At 38.9% G+C, this 18,859-nt stretch overlaps 1 protein-coding gene across 6 annotated transcripts in view; it reads left to right on the top strand.

Annotated features, from left to right (window-relative positions):
• Positions 1-18,859, top strand: part of USP6NL (USP6 N-terminal like) — a 189,213-nt gene that overhangs the window by 84,578 nt on the left and 85,776 nt on the right. The window contains exon 3 of one of the 6 annotated variants that reach the window (XM_064284852.1): positions 7,617-7,789. The exons of the other annotated variants lie outside the window; for them this stretch is intronic. The gene's annotated coding sequence lies outside the window, so the exon portion shown is untranslated. The remainder of the gene's footprint in view (positions 1-7,616; positions 7,790-18,859) is intronic. 6 annotated transcript variants of the gene reach the window in all.

Raw genomic sequence — 18,859 nt, 5'->3', positions numbered from 1 at the left:
TTAAAGCCTATTGTAAAAAATACCATCAGGGTTAGTAAATATCTCTGCTTAACAGAATAAATGAGCTGACCCAATTATGTCAAGCAATATTTGATCAAGCAAAATTTTAAAGAAGGGAAATAATCTGAGTAGTCCTTAAAGTTTATGACAGGACATGACCAATAACTTAAGACTAGGTTGATAAACCTAAATAATGCATTCTAGAAACTCAGTGAGTTTTGCTACACCATGTATAAACATTAATACATAATCAAGTACACAGACTTCGAAGTCAGAGGCCTGGATTTTATTCATGGTACCACCACTTTCTAGCTATGTAAACTCTGGTCAACTTAGCTTAACCTCTCTTAAGTCTCAGATTCTCATCTTTACAATGGTATCTGTTTCACTGAGGTTGTGATAAAGATTAAATTTAGATTATTCTTGTTCATTCATTTCATCATTCCATAAATTTATTGAGAAGTTGTTATGTGTTGGACACTGTACTAGGCACTGATTTACAGTGGTAAGTAAAATGGACATAGACTGATCTGTGAGTACAGTAAACAGAAAATAAACAAGAAACAAAGGGTCTACAAATCGTGATACATTCTGTGAAGAAAACAACACAGGAAAGCTGTCCCAGATGAGATGGCTCTTAGGTTGAAATGGGAAGACTGGTAGAAGCCAGCCATGCAAAGAGTGAAAAGAATCTCAGATAGAGGGAATAGAATGTTGGATAGCCCTGAGGCAGAAAAAAACAAAGCTATAAAAAACCAAGATGAGTTTAGGAACTAAAATAGGGACCTCCTGCTAGAGTCCCAGTGGCACAGTGGTTAAGAACTCTGCTAACCAAAAAGGTTGGCAGTTCGAATCCACCAGTTCCTCCTTGCAAACCCAATGAGGCAGTTCTACTCTGTCCTATAGGGTTGCTATAAGTCGAAATCTACTTGACGGCAATGAGTTTTGAGTTGTAGTGTTGCACGCAAATGGTGAAGTAGCATAAATGTCTATTCACGATTTATGTGGTGCTTGGTACGTAATTAGTGTTAGTTGTTATCACTGTTATGTTATTAAAAAAAAAAACCCAGTATCGTCGAGTCGATTCCGACTCATAGCGACCCTGTAGGACAGAATAGAACTGCCCCATAGAGTTTCCAAGGAGCACCTGGCGGATTTGAACTGCCAACCCTTGGGTTAGCAGCTGTAGCACTTAACCACTGTGCCCCCAGGGTTTCTTGTTATGTTACAGTGATCACTTAATTTAGAGGTCATTTTATGGGTATACCTTAAAACTGTGAAGGAAGCGAATAGCTTCCAAAATAAATGCTAGTAAGTCAATGCAGTGGAACTCATGTGTATTGTTTGGAGAGGCCCTGATGCCCTCATTCACAGCTCGTTGATTGTTATTTTTCATACCGTTCACAAAAGCTTAGTTCTCTGATTTAGATGTGGCAAATTAGGGCATAAATTTAGAGATTATCTGAAACCAGTAGGAAGCTTCAGTGTAATAAAAATAAAATTGAAAATGATCAATGATTGTTAGGAATGTGAGGTGATGTCTTTTTTTCCCCAGATTTGTAGAGATTTAATTTACATACAATAAAAAAAAACAATTTACATACAATAAAAAGCATTAATTTTAAGGATACAGTTTGGTGAATTTTGGTGATTGTATATAGTCACGTAACCACCACCACAAGTGTGATGTAGAAAAGTTCCATCACCCCCAAAATTTTTGTTTTCTTGTGTCATTTTGTCTTGACCAACAGCCTCAGGGAACTATTCATATGCTTTCTGTAACTATGATTTTGTGTTTTCTAGAATTTTATATAATTAGAATCATACAGTATGAGGTCTTTTGTGTTTGACTTCTTCCTATATATCCATAGTTTTTCTTTTTTACTGTTGAGTAGTGCTATGGATTGAATTGTGTACCCCCCCCCGAAATATGTGTTGTAAACCCTAACCTGTATACCTGTGGTTGGAGCTCTGGTAGCTCAGTGGTTAAGAGCTCAGCTGCTAACCAAAAAGTTGGCAGTTCAATCTACCAGCCACTTCTTGGAAATCCTATGGGGGAGCTCTATACTGTCCTGTAGGGTCACTGTGAGTTGGAATTGACTTGATGGCAATGGGTTATAATTCCATTTGTGAATGGGCTTTCTTTGTTATGTTAATGAGATAGTATAGGGTGTGTCTTAAGTCAATCTCTTTTGAGATATAAAAGAGCAGATTAGCAGACACTTGGGGATAGATAGATACCTTGCCACATGAAGATCATTTTGATCCGTAAGGAATAGAAGCTGAAAAGAGACAAAGGCCTTTCCGTAGAGCCAACAGAGAGAGAGAAGAAAGCCTTCACATAGAGCTGGCATCCCAAATTAGACTTCTAGCCTCCTAAACTGTGAGTAAATAAATTTCTGTTTGTTGAAGCTACCCACTTCTGGTATTTCTTTTATAGCAGCACTGGGTAACCAAGACAGGTAGTATTCCAAAATATGGATATGCCACAATTTGCTTATCCATTTATCAGTTAATGGACATTTGGGTTGTTTTCAGTTTTTGTCTATTATGAATAATGTTGGTATGAACATTTATGTAAAAATCTTTTTATGGATATATATTATTTTCATTTCTCTTTGCTAAATACGTAGGAGTGAGATTGCTGGGTAATATAGCAATGTATAGGAGTCCCTGGGTTAAGTTTAAATGGTTGAGTGCTTGGCTACTAACTGAGAGGTTAGCACTTTGAACCCACCCAGGAGTGCTTTGGAAGAAAGGCCTGGCAATCTGCTTCTGAGAGGTCACAGCCATGAAAACCCTACACAGTGTAGCTATACTGTGAAACACATGGGGTTGTGGTGAGTTGGAATCAACTCGAAAGCAACTGGTTTGGTTTTGGTTTTATGATAATGTGTATGCTTAACTTTATAAGATACTTCTTTTTTAATGTGCCTGTACTATTTTGTATTCTCACTAGCAATGTATGACATTTCCAGTTGCTTCACATCTTTACCAGTGCTTGCTTTTGTCAATCTTTTTACTTTAGCCGTAGTGGGTATATAGTAGTATCTCAATATGGTTTCAATTTACATTTCCCTGAAGACTAGTGATGTTGAGCATCTTTTTATGTTTTTTGGCCCTTTGCATATCTTCTTTTGTAAAGTGTCTGTTCAGATCTTTTGCCCATTAAAAAAAAAAATGGGTTGTTTGCTTTTTTATTATTGAATTGTAAGAGTTCATTATGTATTCTGGAAACAAATCTTTTGTCAGATATGTGTTTTATAGATATTTTCTCCCAGTTTTGGCTTATCTTTTTCCTTTTTTTAACTATATCTCATGAAGAGCCAGAGTTTTTAATTTTGATGAAATCTCTTTTATGATTTTTTTCTTTTATTGTTTTTGGTTATTTTAGTTAAGAAACCTTTGCCTAAGCCAATGTCACAAAGATTTTCTCCTCAAAGTTTAATAGTTTTAGTTCTTACATATAGGTCAATGATTAATATCAAGTTAATTTTTGTGTATTATGTGAGATAAGCATCAAGGTTTATTTTTTCCAAATAGATGTCTAGTTATTCCAGCACCTTTTATAGGAAAGACTTTGTTTTTTCCCATTGAATTATCTTGGTGCTTTTGAGGCTATGAGATTTAGCTATCATTTGTAACCATCTTTCACAAGAATTTAAGCCTGACAACAGTGTTTATTCCTATATAAATAAATCCATCTTGTAGTTTTTAATGGTAAGTATATGTTTTAGAAGGCTATGGGAAAATGAAGGGAACTGCTTTTTCAGGGCTGATTCTAACAGAATGTGTTTGTTGGTAAGGTAGAAGTGATGGCAACTTCTTTGAATAGTAAAGTCTTTTATTAGACTTTTATAAGACTTATAAACTAGAAGAAGTAGTTGAGGGCTAAGTGATAGGTTATGTAAGAGATTTTATAATTTCTTGGTAGACCATTGTGATAGTTAAGATGGTGTGTCAACTTGGCTGGGCCATAATTTTCAGTGTTTATATGTGATCGCTCCCATGATTGAATCTGCTATGAATAGCCAATCAGTTGAAAGGGAGTTTCCTTGGAGGTGTGGCCTGCATCTGAATATAAGCAGACATTTGGCTTTTTTGCTCACTCGTGTGGCTGCCTCCCGTTCATCTGACCGCCAGTCCTTGGGACTTCAGCTCTCAGCTTATCTGCAGATCTTGGGATTCATTGAGCTTCACAGCCTTGAAGTGGGAACCCTGCTCTCGGACCTGCTGATCTTGGTTTCACCAGCCTCTGAGGCTGCGTTAATCGAGAGAAGTTTCTATCCTGATCCACGGACTTGGGACATTCTAGCCTCTATGATCGCATGAGCCGTTTCCTTGATATAAATCTATCTCTATGTATAAATTTATGGAAACCCTGGTGGCGTAGTGGTTAAGAGCTACGGCTGCTAACAGAAAAGTCAGTAGTTCAAATCCACCAGGTACTCCTTGGAAACCCTGTGGGGCAGTTCTACTCTGTCCTGTAGGGTCGCTGTGAGCCGGAATCAACTCGATGGCAATAGGTTTTGATTATATATGTTTATATGCTTTACTGCTTTTGCTTCTCTAGAGAGCCCAGCCTAAGAAAACTATATTTAAATTAACTTAATGATGTTATTTGGAACAAAGGTTGTTGCCGGTGCATCCTAGGGTCTTAGTTTATTCAAAGTTTTTCAATGGCTAGGATGAAAATTTAGTTATTATCATTGGATTTATGAAGGAATGGGGAGGGTACAAAGCTGATATAGATAGCTAAAGTAAAGCTTTGCAATTAAAATTTAGAAAGATCTTTACAGGCTAATATAATGGACCAAGATGAAAAAAAGATTTAATTTAAATGATAAAATGTCAAGCTGTACACTTAAATTGCTATAGCCTGGGGCAGATTACCTGGTAAGCAAGGGTTATTTGTGCTTACTTCCTAATCTATAGTGACCAGTTTCAGATCAACAACGTGGTGAAACCCTTGTGAAATTGGTCACTACAGATTAGTAAGCACAAGTAAGCCTCTGCTTACCTTTTTTACTGGGTGTTATGGACTGAATTGTGTCTTCCAAAAATGTATGTCAACTTGTCTGATCATGATTCCCAGTATTGTGTGGTTGTCCGCCATTTTGTGATTTGATGTAATTTTCCTATGTGTTGTAAATCCTAACCTCTATGATGTTAATAGGTCGCTATGAGTTGGAATTGACTGCACTGAGTTTGGTTTTTTTTTTGTTTATGCTGTTAATGAGGCAGGATTAGAGTAGTTATGTTAATAAAGCAGGACTCATCTATAGGATTAGGATGTATCTTGTGTCAGTCTCTTTTGAGATATAAAAGAGAGAATTGACAGAGAGGCGAGAGGGACCTCATTACTACCAAGCAAGAAGAGCCAGGAGCAAAGTATGTCTTTAGGACCTGGGGTCCCTGCACTGAGAAGCTCCTAGACCGGGAGAAGATTGATGACAAGGACCTTCCCCCAGAGCTGACAGAGAGAGAAGGCCTTCCCCTGGACCTAGTGCCCTGAATTCGGACTTCTAGTCTCCTAGCCTGTGAGAGAATAAATTTCTGTTTGTTAAAGCCATCCACTTGTAGTATTTCTGTTGTAGCAGCACTAGATAATGAAGACAGTGGGTAATCTGTCCCTGTCAGGGATTATAAATTTGAAAAGAGTCTTTGATTCTGTAGGAAGGTGCTGTGGGGTTGGGAGAGAGACGATGCCAACCATAACTAGAAGCAGAATCTTTGATGTGGTAAAAATGTGAAATTGTTCACTACAGATGATCTGGTAAGCAAGGTGAGCACTGTGCTTACCTTGCCTGTGGATAATTCACCCCTGGAGATAGCTCTTAAGAGAGGATTAAGAGATTTTTATTAAGTATATGCTAGGCAAGAGTCCATTAGGTTGACCAGCCAGCCAGAAAAAAAAAAAAAGTGAACTTTTGGTTGCAGATCGTGGGAGGTCGTAGTGCTGCTCAGCTGCTATTCTCCTCACTGATCACACCTTTTTTGGGGTGTTGAATTTTGGGTGTCAGATTTCAAAGGGGACTTTAATAAAATGTCATGTGTTGAGCAGTGTGGATATGTCAAAAGGTTTGTATTTATGGGCCTGTCATGTGGAAAAGCTTAATTTTGTTTAGAACTAAAGTGAAGATGTTTTTAATAATAGGGCATTTCAGAATGAATGGGCTGACTTGTAACCTTGTGAGATTTTTTTTTTAATCTCTGTAAGCATTAAAGCAGAAACTGAGTGGCCACTTATTAAGAGATGTTATAAAAGAGGCTTCATCATTTGTGGGAGGTTGACTTAGATAAATTTTAAGTTTGTTTTCCAGTTCTTTTAGCCTATTTTTAATTTTAAGTTTTGCTTAGATAACTTCGCAGTCAATTTTATCAATCTTGTCCTTAATACTTTACTACTAATAAAAAACCTGTACGTATATAGCACTTAAAAATTTTAAAATGCTTTTATGAGCTTGGTTAAATTTGAGCTTTCCAAGAATTCTGCGAGTTGCTCAGGAAATATTTTATAATTATTAGGCAGCTATTAGAGTTTGGGTTTTGGATTCAGACTGTATGGCTTCAAATCCCATCTTCCACCTGCTGTGAGACCTTTGGAAAATTTCCAGCACCCTCCTTGCCTCATCTATAATTTGGTGATAATGATAGTGCCTACACCACGGGGTTGTTTTCAGTTTACATATGATAATTTGCTTTAAGTATATGCTTGTTGTTGATGTTAGGTGCCGTCATTGCCTCATCTTCCAACTCATGGTGATCCCATGTGTTGCAGAGTAGAACCTCTCCACCGAGTTTTCATGGGTGTAATCTCTACAGAAACAGTTTGTTAGGCCTTTCTTTCTTGGAGCCGCTGGGTGGGTTCGAACCGCCAACCTTTAGGTTAGCAGCCAATCACAAACTGTTTGTGCCATCTAGGCTCCAAATATTTGCTTAAAACCAAAAAAAAAAAAAAAAAAAAAAACCCACTGCCGTTGAGTTGATTCGGACACATAGCGACCCTATAGGACAGAGTAGAACTGGCCCGTAGGGTTTCCAAGGAGCAGCTGATGAATTGGAACTGCCGATCTTTTGATTAGCAGCTGTAGCTCTTAACCACTGCGCCACCAGGGCCAGTATATGCTTAGAACATTGTAATATGCTTAGAACAGTACCTCACACATGGTAGACATTAAGTAAGTGTTAGCTAATGCTCTGGTTGTTATCGTTATCTCTTTTATAGATTAGACTGAAGCTCGTATATGTTGTGGCTTGCCCAAGTTGATATCCGTGTTCAGTGGCAAAGCAGTTATAAGAATTCTCTTTAGTTGGACAAAAACAAAATCAGAAATGGAGTGAATTTATGGTTATATGGTCTAATTTTTTGAAACAATATTGTGTTATTAAATGAACCAGTTAGACTGTTGCGAAACTATTGACTGTAGATTTTGGGAAAGCTAGCGTTTGCAAGTGTTTACAAATATACACACATTCCAGACATAATTCAGTAGGAAAGCCCTTGGTAAATCATATTAAAAGTAAAGATAACCACATTTTCCAAAAGATTCATGGTGCTTGATAGCGTTTAAAAGGAAGTAGGCAATTAACTTTAGTTTCTGTTGGCATTCCAGCACACTTGCCAAGAAAATTGAGCTCCTGATTTCTAGACGTGCTTAGATTTCTGCAGGAACGTAAGTCACAAATTGAAGACATCTCCTAGAAGAAAAAAAGAAAAATCCAAATTTGCTCTCATTTATAATATTGAAATAAGGAAAGATCTCACTGAGAGGAATTTTGTCTTCAGGTAATCACCTCCTATAATTAAATCATTAAATGCACTGTAGTTTGCTAGTCATGTTAGAAACAGTTTGCATTGTGCAATAATATAGGTGTCCCCTGAAGACTGTGGGAGGTGCTTTAAGAAGGGTTGCCTTCTCATTGCTGGTGATGTGCTGTGTTGTCCATGTCTCTTATAGCAAGGATTCTTTTATTTCTCCACAAGATTGTAAGCATATTGAAGGCAGGAATCATATCTTAATAATCTTTATGTTTATTGCTTACAGAGAGCCTTACACATAGTGAGTTTGTGAAATTGTCGTGGTTTTATTGGAAATCAAAGGACCTATCAGATTGGCTATGTTAAAAGTAACTTGTCATTAACGATAACAGGAATGTAATCCGTTTGTCAGCAATTTCATTAAAGTGTTTGTGTATATTAAGTCATTGCCAACCTTGGAAGCTGCGTTCTTTAAAAAAGGATTGTGATTGGCAAGACTACAGTTGGCAAGATTAGTATCATATGGAAAATGAGTTTAAAGGAACAAATACTCTCTAAAAAGCTTTAAAGGCATTTTGAAAAGCAAAATAAATCAAAGCCCTAGAAGGCATTTATTTCAAAACAATCCAGATTCGTTAGCATTAAAAATCTCATCTGGTAGGTAAATTGATCAGGGAAGTTGTAGTGTGATCTGTTGAGGCAGATTCTTCTGCAAGTTTTGTTATTTGGCTTTTACTTACTTGGAAAGTATTAGAATCAGCCCTTATTGACATAAAATGCAATGACTTTAGCATTTATACTATCCTTTTTTGTGTTTAGTTTTTGCAGTGCTCAGCAAAATGTTGACCCTTTCACAAATTGCTGCAGTGCTTGAGGATATGTTGTTCTGGGCCTGGTCTTCTATTCCCATCTCAAGAAGGTGGAACATGGATGCTTAACTCTCCTCTTTCTACACCAGCACATCCCCATGCCTGCATGGCCTGCTAGAGGGAAAGCATTAATTGGTTTTCTTTTGGTCACAGGAGAGAAGAGGCACTGATGCACTTGGTTGTAGCTTCCATCTCTTTGAATTTATATTCTGCCTTTCTTTCTCTCAGAGCAGTAAAGAGAGCTGGAGGGTGGTGGCATTCTATCAGAAAAAGCTCAGGTGGCCTCACACTTGACCCCTCTGATGCTTCAGACCACTGAAGGCTAAAACACGGGTATGATAGAGAAGGAAATGTTTGCTGGCGTGTATGCAGCTATGTTAGAGTAGTATTAAATCTTCAACCTTTTCCTGAGGAAGGATTTGTCTGCTAACTTCAGTTGTCTCAAAAATTGTTAAAAATTCTGTTTTTCTATTTTGAGAAGGTAGTGCATATACATAGTAAACACCAAAGCAAACCCATTGCCATGGAGTCGATTCTGACTCATAGTGACCCTGTAGTAGGATGGAGTAGAACTGCCTCATAGGGTTTCTAAGGCTGTAATCTTTATGGCAGCAGACTGCCACATCTTTCTTCCATGGAGCAGCTGGTGTGTTCCAACCGCCAACTTTTCGCTAGCAGCTGAACGCTTAACCACTCACTACACCACCAGGGCTCCTTGTTCACTCAGCCACCCAATTTTAATTTCCTCCAGGACAACCACTCTTAGCTTCTTATGTATTTATGCACACCCCTAACACTCAACACTGTACTATATACATAGTACTCTGAACCTTGCTCTTTTTTTTTTTTTTTTACTTATAACACTGTATCTTGGGGGTGAATCCAAATCAGTGCATAGAATTTTGTTTCTTGGCTTTTTAATAACAGAATTGATGGACATTTATAGTGTTTACAATCTCTTTTGCTGCATTGTGAAGTTGGTTGTGCTTATTTACTTATAGAAGAAGAATTTACATTATTGTTATAAATACATTCTGTAATTTCAGGTCGTTCATGAGTTGGAGACAGTGCTTTCTAAGAAGTATTTCTCACAATGAGAGTTGTGGCAGGTCTTTTTTGTAAAACATGTTTTATAGTCAATCTCCTTGGAGTGTGGTGTTATTTTATGTGGAAATTGGCATAACTCAACAAGCGCAGCATTCTGGAAGGGGCTTTTTTCTCCGTTTAATGTTTCCTTAGAAGAATTTTACTATTTCACTGCTGTGTAAAGATTCATTTAGAATCCAACTGAACCTTGTGTATAAATTGTTGGCCAGGTCATTGAGGGTAAAGTATGGGATGGGAATGGGATGTATAGGTTATTGCAAAGAAACTTAAATGTGCTTTTCAGGATTCCCAGACAAGATGTTACCCAGAGTCCAGGTGGCAGCCCTTTTTCCTCTCATGGACCAGTTGCAGTTAAGATTGTGGTTTCTTTTAAAATCCTGAATGTATGGTACAAATTTCTTTGGAAATCTGTATTATACTACTAGTATTTTTTTTTTTTTTCATTTTTCTCAAATGTATTATATTCATTGTTTGGAAGATGATGAATATGATAGATTATATAGGTGTACTTTAATATTGAAGGAATATGTATTAGAGGTGATTAGAGCCACTTCACAGGAGAAAGAGGTAGGTGGCTGCTTCTGTAAAGATTAAAGCCTTGGAAACCTGATGGGGCAGTTCTGCTGTGTCCTACAGGGTCACTGTGAGTCAGAATTGACCCATCAGCAATTGGGGGGGGGGTCCTTTGTAAATCTGCTTTTTCAGCAGAATTTGTGTCATTAAAAGTTGCTTATACTTGTTGTTATCTTAGTCATTCAGTTCTGATGAATACTTAGGTAATAATGGTACATTAGCAGTATCAGAACGGGTTAGTTTTGCTAAGTTTATTAAGCTTTATGACCTCAGACTAATTTGTTATCCCTAAACCCTTCACCCTTCCTTTTCTTATTTTCCTGCATACACTTAAGTTCTGCTCTGATGTTGATAGTTGCTGTCTAATCGGTGCTGACTCATGGTGACCTTATATATATAATAGAATGAAACGTTGCCTGGTCCTGTGTCATCTTCATGATTGTTGGTATGTTTGAGTCCATTGTGGTAGCTGTCGTGTCAAACCATCTCATTGTGGGTTTCCCTTACCTTCTCTACTAGTGATTGGTCTTTCTTGATGATGTGTCCAAAGTAAGTGAACCAAAGTTTTGGCATCCTTACTTCTAAGGAGCATTAAGGTTGTATTTCTTCTAAGACTGATTTGTTTGTTCTTCTGGCAGTCCACGGTATATTTTGTATTCCTTACCAACTTCTGCTCCAGTAGCGAATTATCAAGTTGTGGTAGGTAAGATATGAAAAAAAATAAGGTGAAGGAGAAATGATAAAAGTTTGAAGTCCTGTCTTTCTTACCCATTGTTATTCTTGAGATAGCTGCCACTGAAATCCCTATGCTATGGTATGCAAAGGCATCACTTTAAGGACTTAGGTGTGCCTGACTCAAGCCCTGCTATTTTCAGTTGCCTCAGATACATGTGAAAGCTGGACAATGAATAAGGAAGACCGAATAAGAATTGGTGCCTTTGAATTATGGTCTCAACGAAGAATATTGAATACACCATGGACTGCCAGAAAACTGAACAAATTTGTCTTAGAACAGGTACAGCCAGAATGTTCATTAGTAGTGAGGGTGGCAAGACTTCGTCTCACATACTTTGCACGTGTTATCAGAGGGGACCAGTCCCTGAAGAAGGACATCGTGCTTGGTAGAGTAGAGAGTCAGCGAAAAAGAGGAAGATCCTCAACAAGATGGATTGACACAGTGGCTGCAACAATGAAAAACAAAACAGAACAAAACCCATTGCCATCGAGTCGACTCCCACTTGTAGCGACCCTATAGGACAGAATAGAACAGCCCTATAGCGTTTCCAAGTAGTGCCTGCTGAATTTGAACTGCTGACCTTTTGGTTAGCAGCTCACTGAACTCTTAACCACTATGTCACCAGGGTTTCCAGTTTGCAGCAGTGGGGCTCAGGCATAACAGTGGTCACGAGGATGGTGCAGGACTGAACAGTGTTTTGTTGTGTTGTACATAGGGTCGTTTTGAGTTGGAACTGACTCAATGGCACCCAATAACAACAACATTGCTATGGACTCTACCTTTTTATTGTGATATCACTGCTTTCTCTTGTCCATAGGTGAGTTTCTCCCGTTCTTTTAAAGCCCTATCAAGTGTTGCTTTGTGGCTAAAGCCTTTTTCTGACTATTTTTTTCCTATCAGCTTCCCTGTGGAATACATCTGTTAAAGAGCATTTGTCACATTATTTACAGTTGATTTCTAATATGTCAGACTTCCTCAGGAACCTCTATCTTTTTGAAAAGCTATGTTTTATCCATATTTGTATTCATGGTAGCTAAGCTCACTGGCAATAAATGGTGCTCCTTAATTTTTCAATTAACGAATTTTGGGAAGCCTAATCATTCTCATTTTTCTGAGGGAAAGTTGGTCTTTCTAGTCTTAATCTGATTTTCATTGATTTATGTGACGGGCTGCTAAGTATCCAAAGTAGAACTTTTAGGTATCCATAGAGATAGGGAAGAATTATTTTATGACTGTAGGGGACTTCCTTCAAAAATTGTTGTATAGGCTTTCATGTAAAACCTTATAAGAAAATTGGGAAGCAATGTTTGTTTTCCAGTCAGCACAGTATTTTTTTTTTTTAATTGTGCTTTAGGTGAAAGTTTACTGCCTAATTTCTCATACAAAAATTTATACACATGTTGTTATGTGTCATTAGTTGCAATCCTTATACTGTGACAGCACACTCCCCCTTTCCACGGTGAGTTTCCTGTGTCCATCCAACCAGCTCCTGTCCCTTCCTGCCTTCTCATCCTGCCTCCGGACTGGAGCTGTTCCATTTGGTCTCGTGTGTCTGCTTAAACTAAGAAGCACACTCTTCATGAGTATTGTTTTATGTTTTATAGTCCAGTCTAATCTTCGTCTGAAGAGTGGGCTTCGGGAATGGTTTTACTTCTGGGTTAACAGAGCGTCCAGGGGCCACGGCTTCCTTCAGTCTCAGTCAGACCATCAAGTCTGGTCTTTTTAAGTGAATTTGAGTTCTGCTCCACACTTTTCTCCTGCCCCGTCAGGGACTCTCTGTTGTGTTCCCTGTCAGGGCAGTCATTGATGGTAGCTGGGCGTGACCTAGTTCTTCTGGTCTCAGGCTGATGGAGTCTCTGGTTTATGTGGACCTTTTGTCTCTTGGGCTAATATTTTCCTCGTGTCTTTGGTGTTCTTCATTCTCCCTTGCTCCAGGTGGGTTGGGACCAATTAATACATCGTAGATGGCTGCTCGCAAGCTTTCAAGACCCCAGACGCCACCCACCAAAGTGGAATGCAGGACATTTTCTTAATAAACTTTGTTATATTAACTGACCTAGATGTCCTGTGAAACCATGGTCCCCAGGCTCCGCCCGTGCTACTCTGTCCCTCAAAGTGTTTGATTGTGTTCAGGAAATGTCTTAGTTTTGCTTTAGTCCAGTTGTGCTGACTTCCCCTGTAAGCACAATATTTTATTTAAAATATTTTATTAAAAAGCTTAAAATGTGTTTGAAAAAACTTAAAATTTTTTTCTAACCATATGATGTCATGATAATTTAAGTTTGTTTTTATAGTTTTTAAAATATTTTATAATAAAAATAATACGTTATTACTGATATTTTAGAAACAATACAGAAATATAAGGAAGAAAACAAAATGACCTGTATTTCCTCTCAGAATTATCCATTTGTTAACATTTTGTTGCATTTCATTCCAGTTTTTTTCTCTTCCATTTCCGTCTCCATTATACTCTCATAGCACATTGCACATAGTTCTCTTGAAGTGTTTATCACAATGCGTGTGGTTTTTAATCCTTCCCTTACTGAGTTGCAGCTCCTTAGGCTGCCTTGGGCAGGCTCCATGGTTTGTTGATTGCCTCCCTCTACAGGTTGGTCCTTAGCACAGGAGCTCCGGAGAAACACATGAATGACCAACAAAGTGCCAAAGATGAAGGGAATTTCTTGGTTCTAGAGAGTTTTTTATTGGAGAAATAGCAATATTAATTGCTGGCTTTTTTCTGACTCAGCTTGAAAATGCTTTTACTTATATTTTGGTATGTGTATAAGTCAAGAGTTAAGAATTTGTGGGGATATCTGCTCTTCCTTTAAATTGTATTTGCACAAGCACTTGACAATTTAGTGTGATGAGATTTTAAGGCCACTGGAAGCCAGAGAACCCAATGTTACGAATTCAACAGAATTTTACATAGATTTGTTTCTAAGGAAAGAAATGTATAGACTATCAGAGATGAGACAACATGTAATAAGATCATCTACATACACTTTAAGAAGGCCTGGTAGTGCAGTGGGTAAGTGCACAGCTGCTAACTGAAAAGGTCAGAGGTTCGAACGCACTAGCCCCTCGAGGGCTGGAGAAAGATGTGGGAGTCTGCTTCTGTAACCATTTGTGGCCTTAGAAACCCTATGGGGCAGTTCTCCTGTGTCCTATAGGGTTCCTCTGAGTCGGAATTGACTCAACAGCAATGGTACATACACTTTAACTGAATAGTTTGGAGGTTAGAGATGTGGCGTTGAGGTCAAAAAGCCGGGCTTTAAGTCCTGCTCTGCCATTTACTTCCCATATGAGCTGAATTGCTTAATCTCTTGCCATTTGCAAATTGAGGATAGAAATAGAACTGACATAGTGGTTTGTTATGAGGATTAACTGAAATTATGTGAGTTAAATGCCAGCGTGGTGCCTGGAGTGTAGTAAGCTCTCAACGAACAGGTTATAAAATAGCCATAAACAAGGAGTTATTACAAAGCAGTTCTTGTGTAATCTATTAAAATAATCATATTGCTGGAGAAGCAGCCAAGGTATAATTTTGAGTCTGTCAGCATCATAGGTGTGTTCAGTGAGTAAAATGACTCATATGTTTGTCTTGGTTCTAAGTATCTGTTGTTGTCAGTTTTGTCATTCAACCCTGCTCCCAAATGTGGGAATTACACTTATATTCAATAGCTGGTAATTATCTTGATCATCAGTAGCAATGGTATTTAAATGTGATTACATCATTTCATATCCTTTTTCTCTGTGAATCATCTTACACATAAATGTAGGAGTTACTAGTCTGATTTTTGGAGTTCTGGGGAGTCAGGTGTGACACAATTTCTTCTTTTTGAGAAGACACATAAGACTGACAGGTGGAGATTGAAATGTCTCCTCTATTGGCTGATTGGAGGACGTGGCATTAGATCTGTGGTGAAAAAAGTTTATTAACCCATCTTGACTTACATAGGTTTACCCACTGAGTTACTTAGCACAGCTGGACAGCACCTGATAGGAAGAGAGAAGCTGAGTCACCACCAGTGAGACCTTTTAGCCTAGAAAATGAGACAAAGTAGCACGTCCCTGAAGCTGCTTCATGCTTCAGTTCCTGATGGCCTTCATTTCTACTTTAATGTATTCATATGACAAATGTTCTTTTTTAGTGAAATGATTTGAATAAGTTATTTGTGCCTATAACTTCAGTTCCTTAATTCCATCTCATCTTTCAACCAAAAGAGGCCTTAAGTGTCGATAGCTCCGGTTGTTTGTGATCACTTTCTTAATGAAGCATGGACTAAGATTTATTAAGAACAAAGATTATTTTAAATGGTAAGATTTTAATAGGCACCACTGCTGAAAACTTCAGCATTCATTTTTCCATGATCTAGATCCAAGGCTGGAAGCAATGCTCAGAGGAGGAATAAGCAGGTCAACACCAAAACACAACTGAAAACAAACAAATAAAAGTAAAGGAAGGAACGCCAGCAACAAGAGAACCTGAAATAGCACTTATTTGGATTGGTTACTTTGTGTGAAATGGAAATAGCCATGGGTAACTAAAAGTTACATATACTGCCCTCCTTACCAGATAGTTTATTCTGAAATAGTATCCCAAGATGTCCTAAGCCAAAAGCATCATGTGGGATCCTTTGAGAAGAACTGATCCAATATCTCCTCCCATCCATTTTATTCCTCTTCATTGAGAGGTCATCTGTAAACCAATCCCTGTTCTCTCTTACACTCCTAGCCTGGTTCCATTTCTGTCTCTCATAACTTACTTAATTCCGTGTCAAACAAATGTCTTCTCAAAAAAATGCGCATCTCAAAAGTCCATTTGTCCCCTCCCTCTTCGATCCTCCACTAGTGTAATAATCTTAGAAAAATTGTTTGGCTTCTTTCCCCATTTCTCATGTTCGCTTGGGAACAACAACAATAACAATAAAAAGATTCTGATCATAGCTGCAATTATAAAAATAGTGTAAACAGTCCTGATCGAGGAAAGGGACAAAGGCTGAAAGCCAGATATATGAAAGAACCAATACCGTAAATGCCAAAAGTCCTTAGAAACATCCAGATTTCTTCTTCAAAACAGCCACACAAGCATCTATATACATCTGCAGTCAGTGATGTCGTGTTGGTTGCTTGAACTCGGCTGGCTTGGTTGGGGGTATATTCACATCATGGAAATCAGTAGATGCTACAAACCAGGGCTCACCATCTCCACCCCCTCCCCCAAGAGCCAGTTGCTAAACCTTCATTGGCACACCACTGGGTAGACGTATAGGTACTATGATGTACTGTTAAGTGAAGAAGAGTAAGGTATAAAATTATTCATTGAATGATTCTAGTTTTTCAATAGAAGAGGCAGTGTGTATGTGTGTGCATGCATGCATACGTGCAGATTCTTGTACAGTACAGAGAATATTTTTGATAGTTAACAATGGTTGCTTCTAGGAGGAGGAGTTTAGGATTGAAATGGGCTTGGGTAGGCATAAATATCAGAGTTTCATTTTGGACATTTTGGCTAGAATTGATTCTGAAAATGAAAAACCAATAAAATTCTTACATAGTCATAATAATGTAAATATCATTTACTTCAGGCCCAAATACTGTGATGAGGTATGTAGAGAAGGAAGTATAATCTTTGTGTGTGTGTGTGTGTGCGTGCTTTAAGTGAAAGTTTACAAACCAAGTCAGTCTCTGATAGAAAAACTTATGTACACCTTGCTATATACCCCTAGTTGCTCTTCCTCTAATGAGACACCACTCTCCTTCCCTCCACTCTCTGTTTTCATGTCCATTCGGCTAGCTTCTGACCCCCTCTACCCTCTCATCTCCCCTCCAGACAGGAGATTCCCACATAGTCTCATGTGTCTACTTGATCTAGGATGTTCACTCTTCACCAGTGTCATTTTCTATCCCGTAGTCCAGTCCAATCCCTGTCTGAAGACTTGGCTTTGGGAATGGTTCCTGCCTTGGCCAAACAGAAGGTCTGAGGACCATGATCTCTGGCATCCTTCTGGTCTCAGTCAGAGCATTAAGTCTGGTCTTTTTACAAGAATTTGGGGTCTGCATCCCACTGCTCTCCTGCTCCCTCTGTTGTGCTCCCTGTCAGGGCAGTCATCAGTTGTAGCTGGGCACCATCTAGTTCTTCTGGTCTCAGGCTGATGTAGTCTCTGGTTTATGTGGCCCTTTCTGTTTCTTGGGCTCATAATTACCTTGTGTCTTTGGTGTTCATCATTCTCCTTTACTCCAGGTGGGTTGAGACCTGTTGATGCATCTTAGATGGCCGCTCCCTAGCGTTTAAGACCCCAGACGCCACTCTCCAAAGTGGGATGCAGAATGTTTTCTTAATAGATTTTACAATGCCAGTTGACTTAGATATCCCCTGAAACCATGGTCCCCAAACCCCCGCCCCTGCTACGCTGGCCTTCGAAGTGTTCAGCTTAAGGAAATTCCTTTGCTTTTGGTTTAGTCCGGTTATGCTGACCTCTCCTGTATTGTATGTTGTCTTTCCCTTCACCTAAAATAGTTCTAACCGACTATCTAATTAGTGAAAATCCCTCTCCCTTCCTCCCTCCCTCCCCACTCTTGTAACCATCAAAGAATATTTTCGAAAAGGAAATACAATCTTAATGTCGAAAGTGTCAAGGTCAATGAATTCACTTCTCTCACATGCCATCAATTATTCACAGTCATACCCCTTTGTACTTCATGTTTAAAATGGACTGTGCTTTGCTTGGCATGAGGTTTCTAACCCCTCTCCCCTTTTGGTGTCTTTTGTATATAACTTCTACTGTCTCACTGATAATATGCATGATCTACATCTTGCCTTAGGAGCCCTGTTGCAGTGGTTAAGTGCTTGGCTGCTAACTGAAAGGTCAGCAATTTGAACCCACCAGGTCTGGGGTGGGGGCGGGGGGGGGGAAGGTGTGGCAGTTTCCAAGGAACAGCTAGTGGATTCGAACTCCTGACCTTTTGGTTAGCAGCTGAGCTCTTAACCACTGCACCACCAGGGCTCCAGTGAGGACTACAGCCTTGGAAACCCCTCTGTCCTCTAGGGTCGCTTTGAGTTGGAATCGACTTGAGAGCAGTGAGTTTATATGTTGCCTGGAATTCACGTTCTTCTTGAAAACACCTTGAATTTTCTATTCTAATGTTGACTGATTGCTTTCTAGGCTCCTTAAACAGTTGGCATACGGAAATGTCTAATTTTGACCTTCTGGGTTACTTTGGTGATTTCACAGATCCTGTGTCTGCCTCTCTTTTCAATTATTTTTACTGTTGTTTTGTTTCTCTGTAGTATAGACTTAGTGTTTGTTTTTTTTTTTAAAGAAACATTGCAGAGGTAGTAAATTTTGAATCCTTATATGTTAGTTTTCTCTTGTTGTTCTGACAAATTAACTTGGTGGCTTAAAACAACCTAAATTTATTCTCTTAGAATTCTAGAAGCCAAAAGTCCAAAATCAGTTTCACTGGGCTGAAGGCAAGGGGTAGGCAGGATTGGTTCCTTCTGGAGGTTTTCAGGGAGAATCCATTTCCTTGCCTTTCCCAGCTGCTGGAAGCCACCTGCATTCCTTGGCTAGTGGCCACTTCCTTGTACCACTCCAACCTGTTCCTTGTGTCTTCTACTTCCTCCTTTGACTTTCTTGCCTCCCTCTTATAAGGATCCATGTGAGAACAGTAAGCTCACCTGGATAATCCAGCACATTTTTCTCAAGATCTTTAATTTAATTATGTCTGCAGGTCCATTTTGCCACATACAGTAACACTCGCGTGTTCCAGAGATTAGGGTGCGGTTTGCGGGGGGCGGGGGGGGGCAGT

This window comes from Loxodonta africana, chromosome 4, assembly GCF_030014295.1.
Source record: "Loxodonta africana isolate mLoxAfr1 chromosome 4, mLoxAfr1.hap2, whole genome shotgun sequence".
NCBI classification, from domain to species: Eukaryota; Metazoa; Chordata; class Mammalia; order Proboscidea; family Elephantidae; genus Loxodonta; species Loxodonta africana.
The sequence above is the reverse complement of the archived record's forward strand: the minus strand, read 5'-3'. Positions and strand labels throughout refer to the sequence as shown.